The sequence below is a fragment of the Coregonus lavaretus genome, assembly GCF_964263955.1.
Source record: "Coregonus lavaretus genome assembly, chromosome: 31".
Classification (NCBI taxonomy): domain Eukaryota; kingdom Metazoa; phylum Chordata; class Actinopteri; order Salmoniformes; family Salmonidae; genus Coregonus; species Coregonus lavaretus.
This window is the reverse complement of record NC_140018.1, coordinates 33,590,968-33,598,183: the sequence shown is the minus strand read 5'-3', so window position 1 is coordinate 33,598,183 and position 7,216 is coordinate 33,590,968.

The following is a 7,216-nucleotide window of genomic DNA, read 5'->3' as shown; positions in this document are numbered from 1 at the left end:
ATTTTGTGCCACCTGGGCTACAATGATAAACCCCCTCTCTGATTGTCCGAGTGTGACCCCCTCCCCATGGGTTACTGCAGCCAGTGTTGCCAGCACTGCCACTACCTGGGTGGGCGTACCCCACCGGAATCCCCACCGGCTAGGTAAAAGGTCGTCAAGGTTCTCATTAGCAGCTTTGAGAATTTCCTTGTATATTATGCTCTCCCATCAGGGGGCTCTGGCTTTGTAGGACCAACCCTGCCAGGCAGGCTCAGAATCTTGAGGGGGCGGTGCTGCTCAAGTAGGTCTCTGACCGCATTTATTTCTCTGTTTAGGCTGCATATTCACAGCAGGTCCATAAAAGAGATGGGAACTTCTCTTTGGTGTATGGGTCGCTCAGGTGGGTGTCCAGGTTATAGGGTTAGGGATCTTTCCATCATGATAGGACAATGAGAAATTAGATTAGATGTATACTATATTTAAAAATGTATATCCCTCATCTACACAAAATTGAAAGCTCTCTCTCAGTACCCCTGCTCATAGACCCCCGGTCGGCTCTGGGATATGCAACCATTTCCCCTCTCACTCACTTAACGCCGCACCTTTTCAAACACAAAAATGCACACCACATGGTTGACTGGGGAAGAAATGGGCCGAGCGTGCAAACGCACCCGCATCCACATCTGCCGCAAGGGGAAAGGACGCCAGAGAGAACACAGGACCAACCACAACAACCATTCGCCAAAACAACAACCTCCCGCCAAAAAAGCCATGTTCTAATTATTTGTATTTAAATATGTATTATTCTGCTTGTTATATCGTTTTATCCTTTTATAAAATACTATACTTACTATAAATGTTATTTAATATTACAATCCCTATCATTGCTAGTATCAGGTGCTCCAATATTTGACTCCTCTATTACAACTTTTAGAATAGCCAAATATGTTATCAAACCAACCGTTTATGGAGCTATTTATACCAGAGTTCTCAGCCAGTTCGTTCATCAGCGTGGTTACTCCCCTGAAGCTCTTTTGTCACGGACCCGTCCGGTGCTATGTTGTTTGAGGATGAAAGTACAGCACATATATCCAAACAGAACACAAACTCCGCCCCGCTCAGCCAAAAGCATATCTAAAGCTATTCTATTCTGCCATGTCATTAAGCTAGTTGCCGCTGTCTGCTCAGCTAATCCCTTTATTGCATCACGAGTGTGGTTTATAAATCTTTGCTGGTTATAGTAAATATAATTCATCCAATCTACGTTTTTATTAATTGTTGACCACCAAAAAAGACTTGATTCAAACTCAGCTGCGATCTGATTCCTAGCTTTGAATTGTTCTGGAACCCCTCGAGGTACTCCTATCCCATCAAAGGATCCTTTCATCAAAGGATCCCGGGAGGAGGTCCTACTTTCTACGTGACAACTCACCAGTCTCTGACACGTTTGATTGTTTACATATGTAGGTGAGTTCACAATCAGTTATCACCACACAACCATCAGATGTCAGCACGGGCCTGGTTTTGGTTCCTAAAATCCTCTGGCTGCAACAAAGAGGAGAGATTAGTCATGGTCTATTTTAGTTGTGATATTCTCTGTGTAGGAGCAGGAGCTAAGATGCCCTACTCTGTATCCTATCTTACTAGTCCTAGAAAAACAATTAGAATCCCCTGAGACTTCAAATGTAGGCAACCTAGGTCGGAATGACTTTGTTATCGGGGGATACAGATAGTTCAAGTTACTACAAGACTCTTTCACCACATTCCCAGGTGGCTTGCATGGAGGATAAACCTGTTTTTGCGTACTTCAGACTTTCAGACAGTACCTACCCTTCTATGGGTCGCACTGCCATTTCTGGTAATTCCCTACTTTCACAATACTACACCTGTCCCTAAACTGTGTATGGAGATTTACATAACCCCCCCCCCCCCCCCCCCCGCTCAGTATGAGCAACTACATAGTCCCAGGGTGTACATGGTGACATACATATGGTGATGTCCTTCCCTAAAGTCCCTAGTACTTCCCCTTTCCCTACGTCTAGCTGTCTCCTATGCCTTCGTAGACTGTGCTCAGGTATTATTTTATCAACTTGTGTTAGGTTAACTACTACTTCTGGCTGATCAGGAGGGTTTGAGTGTGTTAGGAATATGGCCCCCACAATCAGACAGCTACCTACCGTCGGGAGACCTGTGAATCCCCACCCTCGCCCTGAGAACATGTCAGACGCCAATCCATTGCTTCACCTTCTACTGAACTCACACAGGGATGATCAGACAGGGTAAGGGAATCTTCGTTAAGGAGCCAACCCCCGAGCCTTAATGGTGATCGGTTCTTTCTCCTAACTCTGTGTTTGTTCATCAGGTGTAACTGGGTTTACCTTTTTGCAGTGTGTGACATGCACCCAGGTGGATCTAATAGGACTTGATAGGGCCCTTCCCAACAGGCCTGCTTCCAGTTTTTCTTCTTTTAGGGACTGGATCCACACCCAGTCTCCTGGTGAGATAGAGTGGGTCACCTTCTCCTTTAGTTCACCTGTGGGGCACAAAACCTCTGACACACGGGTGTGGTTAATAAACTATCTTCACACATACATGTTGAGCTCTCAATTTCTATAGTTTTTATTTTTTATTTTTTTTTAGTATTTTGTCCTCTCCTTCGTATATATTTATTATTTAATCCTATCACTCCCCCTTTTTGACACATGATTTGCCCATGTGTCAATATTACCACCTTCCTAAACCATCCCTTAGGTAATTTATCATCCAATTGCCATACCTTTCATTTTTGAGATTGTCTTTTGCTTCTTTATTGCTCCTCCCACTTCCTTTGTCTTTTACCTGACCTGAAGACTGATTGTTGGACATGACAAGTCCATATTTAGGTCACCTAAGTCTTCTGTCTAGCAACAAAGAATAAAAATCTCTATGTTCATGATTAACCCAGTTATATCTAATAGCCCACCAAAAAACCCTCATCATCTTTAAATCACGACCAATGTCATATCCCTCTTTACTCTCTACCATTTGGATAACATCCCTGATGTATGTATGCCTCCTTAGAGTACCAAATTATTTTACCATGGGCTACCATTGCCTTCTCATAGATAAGACCACTTAATTTACCCGTATGCAGTACATAATGGAGTACCCAAACTTTACAGCAGTTTATCATTACCAAAAAGCTCATCATTTGTTTTTTGTTTAACGGTTTTGGCGCTTCAAGTATAGCAGTTTTCCTGGATGAGTTTAACATTCGCCCCTCCTGAGTTATAGTGTGTCCTAGGTAAATGACCTCGCTCTGCCAAAGTTGAAGTTTCTTTTTGCTCACTTTGTGTCCCTGTTCTGCCAGGAAGGTTAACAATTGGATTGTATCCCTCTTACATCCCTCCTGAGTGGGATTAGCCAATAGAATATCATCTACATAAACTAACATTTTTGGCTTCCTTCCCCAGGTTCAAACTTTCCCAAATTCCTAGTTATAACCTGGGCAAAGATTGTAAGACTTTCCGAGTAGCCTTGAGGCATCCTAGCGTAAGTCCATTTCCTTCCCTGAAAAGTAAAGCCAAACCACCCCTGACTATCCGGATGAACTGGGATACTAAAGAAAGCATTAGCTAAATCTATCACTGTAAAATAGGAGTTCTCTGGTTTCAATTGGTTCAGCAATGTATGTGGATCTGGTACTCATGGAGCTCTGGGAATTATATTTCTATTAACCCCCTGCAAGTCCATGACCATCCTCCAGTCGGAGCTAGGTGCCGCCTTTTTAACAGGAAATACTGTAGAGTTGCATTATGCCTCATCTCCAGGAATTATCACCCCTCCCTTAAGTAAATGCTCAAATGTAGGTGTTATCCCTTTTATTGCTTCTGGTTTCATAGGGTATTGCTTTTGGTATGGTCTATTATCGGATCGAGGAATCACTTGTACTGGAGCTACCCCCTTAATTAGTCCTACATCGGCTGGTCCTTGTGACCATAATTTGAACGGAATTGCTGCTAACTCAGCCTCCTGTTCCTGAGTTAAGAAAATCTCTTCCTGTCATCCGTTAAAACTTATCTCCAAGTGGACCCCGGGCAGGGTTTTTGCTCTCCAATTTAACTTTCTTCTTTATCTCCCAGTGGAGTGGCCATACTGATCCCCATTTGGTGTATTCTGCCAGTCAGTAATGTTTTCCCCCTGTTTTATCCATTTACCTAGTGATAACCATTCCTCTGAATGTTCTTTCACTAGGGCAACATGGGGGCTCCACCTTTCTCTGTACAGCCTCTGGCTCTGTGAACCCATTTTAACCCAATTTGAAAAACAACAACCACAAATAGCCAGGCCTCACTTAATTTGGTAGCTCACTTTTATGACCTAAATACTGCCTAACTGAGATGAGCTAATCTCTTTCTCCTGGTTATAATCTAAAGATGGTAGTACACACAAAACACGATACAGATATCCCCAGTCTTAACCCATCAATAATTGTTTGTATCAATCTAATTCCTCATAACTAATCCATTAAACCACTCAAAATTCCTCGAGTATACAATGATTATTTAATTGATTACCCTATCTCTGCTACATGTGATCTCATCTCAAATGATCCATTATCAATTATTTGTTCAACCCCCTAGGAAAATCTGTCTCCCCTGTTTCACCAATCCAGAACCCACCACAGGCTGGCGCTATTTCCCCAGCACAACAGCCAATGCATACTTGCATCCCCGTAACCAAAATAAATTATCGTTCTAGAATGTACCAACAATTTTGTATTTTCCCGCTAACCCATTTCAGTTCGCTATTCAATTTCTTTAACCGTTCTCTCTGATTAGGCCCTAATTAATAAAACAAATACTTGCTATCGTTGATCAGCATACACTTAATGACATTCCTACCATCTGAACTATGTCCTGTCTCTTACATCTCCTCCCCCTCTCCTGCTCCTTCCTACATTATGGGGGAGGCGCGGGAAACTTCCCTACAATCTTCCTTCTTAGGAAATAATGTCATTCGTACTTGTAACATATTTTCATAGTCCTATCTAGAATACTACTAAAGCTATCTTATGCAACTTTTAATACACGTAAAAACTCTCTCTCTCTCCACCCATTCCCTATTGAATAAGTGAGTCTTTCTATTTAACCCCAAAACACGCTACAAATAGTCCATTCAACATTACCAAACCAAATACTCCATCGTACCCATTCAATCAACACATCAGCAGTGGAATTTACACTCATAAATGCAGATTGTTACTCCATGCCTTGAAATGATAAATAGATTTCCACCAATAGCACCATTAATGATTTCTCATCTTACCCTCTGACACAAAATGAAGTTCCCTCACTGTACTACGTTAGCTCTACCATGATAATTAGTTCAATTTAACCCTCTATTTGCTTTGTACTATATTATACATTACGTCTAAAACAACATTACTTATGGTCAGTTTATTCCACCATCACATGATCCAACAACGCCACAACCTTAAACTCATATGGGGCGGCAGGCAGCTTAGTGACCAATAGCGCCGCTCCAACAACCGAGAGGTCGCCGGTTCCAATCCCCGAGCCGTCCAGGCGAAAAATCTGCCGATGTGCCCTCGAGCAAGGCACTCAACCCCAATCGCTCCTGCAAGTCGCTCTGGACAAGAGCGTCTGCCAAATTACCAAAAATGCAAATGTAAATATTCTCTACTTTCTCACCCATGACGTACGTCTACGTTCGGGTGAGCAAGTTTAGAACATCTCTCGTCAGAAACCCACATGCACCTCTCAAATAATCACCACGTGGTGTTCCCAGCCAACTCCCAGTCTATCATGGCTCCAAAAGCCACACTTTCGCTGTCTCCAGCCCCTCCCCTCGCAACTCTACCTATTCCTTGTCCAGGGGGAACAGGCTTTGTGAGGAGCTGTTTCTTGTTTTAGCGCGTTTCCAATATTCTGCCGTTATTCAAAGTACTTTAATCTATTTATTTAAATCAAATGATTCCCACCTAATTAGTTAAAGTTGGTGCATGTTTATATTTCAACGATAAACCGAATTATTTCAGTCTAATTGTTTAACCAGTATTTTGCAGGGTCAAACATCAAACGTTAAATCAAATAATAAACCAAATAGCCTAAACCAAGCACCTAAAACCAGTATTATGCTATGTCAAACATCAAACATCAAATCAAATAATAAACCGAATTGCTTCGACACAACTATTCAAAAGCAGTATTATGCTATGTCAAACACCAAACATCAAATTTCAATCATATCAGCTCAAACGTTTCAGTTCAGTCACACAATTCATCACTTTAGCTTTATGTTCCCAATTGTTTTTAACGGGTTATATGGTTTAAGCAACCACAAACCCAACAGTTACACCCAAATTATACAGTTTGAATAGTTCACATACGTTTTTTTTTTTTTTTTTCCCTAATTGGTTTTTCATCAAGGTACATTATCATTCACACCCTCATGCATACAGTAACACTCTAATTTAAAGTACCTCCTATGGATTTCTAACCATAGCTCGCACCGTTTTTTAAAAAGTACCTCCTATGGATGTTCTATCCATAGCTCGCACCGTTTTTTAAAGGTACCTCCTATGGTTGTCTAACCATAGCTCGCACCTCCCATGGGTTTTAACCATCACAATTATCAAACATTTGCATGGTATTTTATCAAATCGAATTAGTAATCTATAATCGTTATTTATAGAGTAATAGTTCACTTACATCAAACAGGTGCTTCACAAAATTAATTTGGATAAAGCCAATGTGCAAAACTTTAGTTATATTACAATAGGTGTTTGCTTACCTTTTTAGAAGCCCGGGCACTTTGTGAAACACACGGTTCGAAGACAGCGATTGTCCAATAGGCTGGATGAATTCCAGCGAAGTTCTGCTACCAGATCACGTCGGAGGTCACCAATTGTTAGAAATTGCATAATTCAAATCTGGTATTGAAATAAGAATCAAGAGATCTTCAATCCAAGCTAAATTTATTATATGCAAAATGTATGGATGATAAGTATGTTGGTTCGTATACGGGCTCACTGAAAAACCTCGCAGGGCAGACAGAGAACTAATGCATTGTTTTAGATTGTTCTTCAAATACTCTGACAGAGAGAGAGTTCCCACCTCTCTGCAGGCCAATCAGAGTAGAGACTTGAGCGTGGTTTAGACTTACTCAGCCAATCCGTTGGCGCACTGGCTGTTCCCCGACAAATCCTTATCTCATTTTACCCCCTAAAACAGCT